Raw genomic sequence first — 7,264 nt, forward strand, 5'->3', positions numbered from 1 at the left:
ATCAAGATGTGATGGGGAGTGGCGACAGTGATCGCCCGCCGGGCGGCGGGGCTGTTGCCACGACCTCATGATCAAGCTCACGTCATCAGAAGCACGGCTACAGTAATCAGTTGCCGGCAAGACCTGCCCGCGGCGGACGCGGCCTGTCGGCTCCGTACCAGGCCAGTCGGCGGGGCCCGCCAGTCAGCGGGCCCTAGCGGTCGACAGAGAAGACGGAGGCCAGAGGCACTGACGGCGGGGCCCGCATCCAACCGGATTACCATTGTATCCCTGGGGGTAGGCCTATATAAACCCCCCGGGGCACCCATGCAAAGGGTTGGAACCCATTAGCTCTAGACCAGATCATATAGAAGGGAGAGAGCTAGCCCTGCCCTCTCCTACCTCCTAGAAACAGCTCAAGGAGCAACCGTGTAAACAGTTTGCCATAGTGATCTTGCGGAGACCCCGCAGAGCAGTAGTAGGGGTATTATCTCCTCGGAGAGCCCTGAAGCTGGGTAAGATTCACCGGCGTGCATGTCTTCGCCTCATCCCGTTTCCAGGCACTGGCGACATTCAACTCGCCCCCACCATGATAAGCCATCCTTTGACATATGTCGCACCAAACCCCCGACATCAACCCACAACGACAACGAGGATACATTATAAATAATAAAGTTTTCATCACACAACAAATAACAAGCAATGAAATGAACTTCAACTCAACCAATCCTTGGCGTTGGAAATGCTTGCTCTGAACCACAAGCGATTCTCTGGGAAGAGTCAGCTACTGTCAATCTCGAGACAAATGCAGGACTGATCATCCAGGCTGAAGCGACCTACTATATCACGAACAAGGTAGGGAACCACCGCAGTTCCGACATATAGATACAGTTGCTTCTCATAAATGGTAGTAGCATTGTGTCAACAGCAGTTGGATCGCCTTTCACCATCATTGGATAGTTTTGTCCAAGGAAGAGCGAGTTTTCTCCAAGACTATCAATACTGTACCAGGGACAAGGTGTTGGCGCTAGCACACTAGTATCCATCCCGAATACCATGCAACGGGTGTTGGAATAGTCCGAAGAGTGCGACCATGGGAGACAACACCTGCTCCCTCAGTAGTAACATCAGTAGTGGGCTGTATACAGACAAGAAGGGGTGATCCATCGAAATTAGTTGCCAGACACCAGTGAGCATATGGGCCCTGCTCATCCTCATGCTCATGATCATCACCATCGTCATCTCCCCCTTGGTTATAAAAATTTTCAAGTATAGGTGGTTGAATGCTCACAGGACCTTGGAAACACAAGAAGAAGGTTAATTAGTAGAGAAGGGAAACTTGCTAACGCGCATGCATGTGGATGAAAAAATTATAATTATGGTGGAAGACAAACGTACTGAAACTACGAGGATCCCATGCAAAAACAGTGCCACGAGTGGTGGCAGCAAACACAAGACGCTTGTATTGAATTGCATCACAGTACACATCCGTGTATAGAAAACTGATTTTTGAGAAATATCCATCCAGTCGAACCACGAAGGACGGCAACAAACTTGTCGAAGATAGCAACAACTTGATAGTTCTTGTAATTCCAAGAGTAGTTGGGAAATCAACAAATTGCTATCTTCTGTAGACGACAGTCACCATGATCGTATTTGAACGTACATAGATCATCTATGTGCTCAACCTCAGGGCACTCTGAGATTTTTGGAAGTGGAATCCGCTGACGAGTGTACACATTCACAAGTTCCCACTTGCAATTGTACCCAATATAAACAACTCAATCTCCATTTGCGCCAGCCCAGGCCTTACCCTGACGTGATGGCATCTTGACATCACACGTATCGTTATCAAGCGGCATCAACTTGCACAAGGCGAGGCCTTCGTCATCCGCGCCCATGCGAACATGCTTATAACAAAGAAGATAAGGGAGATCAAACCACTCCTGGACCCTTGGGTTCCTTGTAATGATGTTATTAGTTGAGTCGAGAATGGTCTTGGACGAACCTGCCATGCTAGCCGAGGTGATGACGTCGCACCGATCAATGAGTTCCCCCACCACGTCATCTTTCAGATCGGGGCAAGAATAACGGGGTCGATTCCGGCTTGTTCCCTCCATGGAGAAGACAATGGAACAATGGCAAAAGGAAGGGGTGAAGGCAAATGGAGGAGGGAGGAAGAGTGTGCGATAGCATTCCCAAATCGAGAGGGAAAGGCAAAGAGTCAGTGGACGGTTGCCAGTTTGCCACGGTATACGAAGAGGCGCCTCGGCCTACACGTCCTTTCGGAAATTGTACAAAAGGACTCGCCGTTGTCTCACTGACATGTTGGAACGGGACCACATGTCAAGGAAACATGGTGTGTAATTTCTCGTGCAAAATGCGATCTGGCCACGTTGGCCCGAGGTGCCGCATTAGTTATCGACCTTTATTTTTTTAACATACCACCTGAGTGGATAGCTCTTGTGGTCATCACACGTGAGCAGATATATAGGTGCGCTAGGTGGGCAGGCGGCAACAATCTTAGTGCTAAAAGAGTTGATCTCGGAAAAAGAGTTGATCCAATGCTTGGTTTTGTTTGGATTTTCCAACTATGACCATTGGATAGAGTGAATCAATGGCTTACGTTCAAAGTAATTCTCATACTATAGAATGGTATAGGAACGTGGAGAGATTTGGTTGATTTCATATCGCTAAATAATATAAAATATTATGAGTGTAGACACTCCACCCCGAGGTTTGTTGCTCCTTCTTAGTCGTTGGGAATCTATATTCTTCCACTCTTTCGTCTAAGACATGAGCTTTGTTCATCCTTTTGCCGACACGCGAGACATCTATATGCCTCCATTTACAAAATTGTACTATATGCCTCCATGACACGCGGGACATCTAGCATCAAGGTGGCGTGTCATGCAAGAAAATGGAGATATGCAGTGCGTAAGTGAGTCGTGCACTTCGATGGAACCTAGTACTACTATGCAATATTTTTTCTCCTCGATGGCACATGAATAGTGCATGTACTCAATGACAAAGCACGTGATGGTAGCCATGGACATGGTCGGCCCTTTTTGAAGAGAGTACTAATAAATAACTTTGATGTGTCTCGTCAACTCGCAGAATGATGAGAAGCTTGCTTACTACGCCTTCTCCCTCGCCAATGTGTGCGTGGTGGCTCGCAGCATGTGGAGAAACTTTTTCTTACAAGCGGTGGAGGTGCCGCAGTTCATTTGGTGTTAGATTGCCAGAAGTACTACTGTAGTTCCATCATTATTGTTCAACTTCTGGAAGAGGAGAAGAGCCAAGCGCAAGGTCACCTATTAACCTAGTACAATACTACTATGGCCAAAGCTGGTCTACCTTTTTAGAGCATGGTTAATTATAGGCGGCTCTTGCAGCGGCACATCATTTAGAGCAAGTACTCTCTTCGTAGGAACAAAGGAAGTGAAACAAAAGTTGGAGTGGATGCTAGATTGCCAATTAAAACATGATTACATAGGGAAAAATGCTATAGCATTCTATCCTATGAATCAAACCACCAATGTAGGAAAATTATGAGGGGGTCTCTCCAACAGTGTTCCTCGGCTCGCACCTAGCATCACGGTGGTCGAACTTGGAGTCATTCATCTAGTACACATGGCATCTCAAATCTAGACACAAGGTGATGCAACCTCTCACTTCCTCCGCCATTTGAAGCGGCGCGCCGGTGGGGGGCTAGCATACTCCAATATTAGGTTGGCTCTGTGATGTATGAACTTCATATACTAACCGGATGCTGGCTATATACTATGGTACTCACATTCCAAGAAGTGACTCGAAAAACATTCATAAATTGAGTCTATGACATGCATTTGCAAATGTACCATTCATTACATACAACAAGTCATCAACACACAACGACAACGAGGATACATGTTGGATTATAGATTATTTCCAACAAAACATTCTAGTAAATACTGAAGTTTTCATCACACAACAAATAACAAGCAATGAAATGAACTTCAACTCAACCAATCGTTGGCGTTGGATACGCTTGAGAACCATGGGTGCTCTCGGAAGGGCCAGCTATTGTCAATATCGAGAGCAACGCAGGACTGATCATCCAGGCTGAAGCGGCATATATCAGGACCAGGGTAGGGAACCACCGCAATGTCCGAGGTGTAGATATACACTACTAGGGAAAACCCTAGCAGTAGCGCTGGTTTTGTGCTCACTAGTAGCGCGGGTAGGCGTGCTACTAATAAGGCGCTACAACTATTGCTTAGCAGTAACGCGTGCCACACGCGCTACTGCTAGGACAAATAGCTGCAGCGCTTGTTCTCTCCCACGCTGCTGCTAATGTAACTACTGGCAGCGTGTTTTCTTTCCATCGCTACTAGTATTTTTTTATTTTTTTATTTTTAGTGTATTTATGTGCCATCGTACAAATATTGGTACAATACCAGTTATGAGGTTTACATCATTATGTCCATAACAGTCTGTCAAATGAAGGTGGATTAGGTTCAAGTGGAGGCAATATGTGGTGCATGTCAAAAGTATACTACTAATCCAAACTTGATCTAGTTTGGACTAGTAGTACTTTCGATGTGCACCACATGTTGCCTCCACTTGAATCTAATCCGCCAGCACAAGCTATTTAATCATCATCATAATCATTAGCACCAACAATATTTATTTAATCACCACTAACACTAGCTAATAATAATCATCAGTCATTACCACCAACACTAGCTATTTTATCATCATAGTAATAGTGTAGCACATCATCATCCTCAAACTCATTTCTAGCTAATCACTCCTGCTGCTCTCTCTTAGGTAAAACAACATAAAACATGTGTAGCTCTCCTCCTTGATCAAGTTGGAGCATGCAGATGAACCTGTCTCCTAATTTTGGGTAGCACATCTGTTTGCTGCCCCCTAGTACTTGTCTGTGCTCCCCCATCACATATCTGGTCCAGTCTTGCACTAGTAAGCATTCATCGCTGATCTTGAATGCATTAAAGTAACATGTAGGATATCTTGGCCGTAAGCTAATAATACTCATGGTACCTTTAGTCTTGATCCCATAAGGCACAACATTCATCGGGAGTCCCTATTGAAGAACATCGTATGGTCACATACTTAGCAATGAAGTTTAGCTTCACAAATAATGTATGAAAAAGATGCACTGAGGACAAATAGTAAAAATCTTACCATCCTTCCTAAATAGATGTGACCGTAGTTCATGACGAACACTATTGGTCGCACGTTTTCAGTACTAAGATTTCTAAGTCCAGGAAGAAAATTTGTCTTGACGGTATCAAGATCCTCAAGCCATGAAACATATTGACTTAGCTCCTCGCAGTTTAGTTCAGCCCCGGGAAAGTAGTAGGTCCTGTCTACCAAGCGCTGGACATGTTTGCTTGCACCGAAATAAGCTGACAATACAAATTAGTTGTCAACTATTTTTGAATAAACAATATCAAAGACATAAATATGGTTGAGAAACTTACATTTTGGTGTAACTGGAGGCGTCTGCACATCGACCCAGATGTTGGTATTACCTTCAATATCATCTTCCGGACGAATATCAAAGGTGACAACCATATCAGGCTGAAATGCATAAGTCTTGCATAGTGCTCGCCATGTTTTGCACCCAAAATAGGTGTAGTCGTCTAAATTGTATAATTTTGCGTGGAAAATATAACCATGCTGGGTCTTCAAATAAAATTTCTTTACCTCCATAGTATGACTGAAACTTATCTTATCCAATACAAAAACTCTTGCATGGCAGGGGATACGCTAGTAGAATAGTAAAAAAATATAAGTTCAAGCAAATGAAGCAGATGTCATGCTTAATTACGAAAAAAGACTTGTCGTTGTGACTTACTGTATCCACTTCGAAGTTCTCGTCCAGCTTGATGCTGAAGCGCCTATCATCATCTAGGAAGATTCCATCGCATAGGCCGCGCTCATCTTCGCAGTATTTGCAAATACCGAAATCCTTTTTGTCGTCAGACATTTCCTATGTTCATAGTTAAAACATCAATTGAAAATCGATAGAAGACAACTACCAGGATACTCAACACACAAATCCGGGGCACTCGATATTTCCTACATATTCTGGCAAAAGTCATGCCAAAATTCATGGAAAAATCTGGCATGACCTTTGCTAAAATAGGATATATCGAGCGCCTGAAATTTGCCAGAACGGAAATGAATCAACACTCCGGCAAAACATAGGCCACTCGGAGGTGTAACCTGCAAACATGACCGGCCACTTGGATATTGAGCAACACAAGATATACATTTCAAATATCTTATAAGACTCAAATTAGCATGCATTCAATAAGCAAAAGTAAATCATCTCATGCGTCCGTACATCATCGAATATTATCACTAATACATCCCGAATAGTGTCATACATATAACATCACTAGTACAACTAAAACCCTAGCACACGACGGGTATCGGCGCGGACGGTGGACACCCATAGAGAAGGAACCATCACGGGATCATAGCTCCAGTGAGATCCCTGGAGAACCTGCCAGGTATTGGAGAACCTGTGCTCCAACGCAAACAAGTAGCGACGGACGTGCGCGTCCTCCTCACTGACACGGTGACGCACCACCTCCGCGGAGTCCTCGAGCCTCTGGACCGTCACTGGCCCACGCGACCGCCACCAAAGAAGGTTCGGGTCAACGACAGGCTGGCTCCTCACCAACCTGCGCCCCCCGGTAGGTAGCGCCTCCCAGTACCACCCCGGCGGAGCCCAGTCCCGGACATGGCCCATCTGGTCAAGCAGGTGTCGTCCTCCGCCGACTCGACGACGAGGATGCGGGATAGGCATCGTCCACGTCGTTGCGGGAAAATTGCTTTAACTAAAAAAATAGCAACAAGTTCTTACTAACTAGTTCTATTAATTCAACTAGTTCTTACTAAAAATAAACTTACTATAAATAAAAATATTCTAGTACCTAATTAGTACCTAGTTCTTACTAACTAATTAGTACCTAAGAACTACTGCCCTAATTACCATCTAATTTGATGAACCTATAGGGGTGGAAATTGGTAGCGGATATTCCAATTATCCAACTATAAAGTGAAATAAGTGGTCAAATTTTACTCGTTTTATGATTCATCTTAGGAATTTGATTCGTTTCCACCCTTACATGAACCCTAACTCATTTGAGCCGCATCCGCATCCGATTCGTTTCCACCCTTACTAGTTTGATGGAGGTATAAACCCTAGGCAGAGGTAGGGGAGAGGGAGGAGCAGGCGTGCTCACCTCAGGTGCCTGCGACGAGG

The sequence above is a fragment of the Triticum aestivum genome, chromosome 5A (genome assembly GCF_018294505.1).
Source record: "Triticum aestivum cultivar Chinese Spring chromosome 5A, IWGSC CS RefSeq v2.1, whole genome shotgun sequence".
Taxonomy (NCBI): domain Eukaryota; kingdom Viridiplantae; phylum Streptophyta; class Magnoliopsida; order Poales; family Poaceae; genus Triticum; species Triticum aestivum.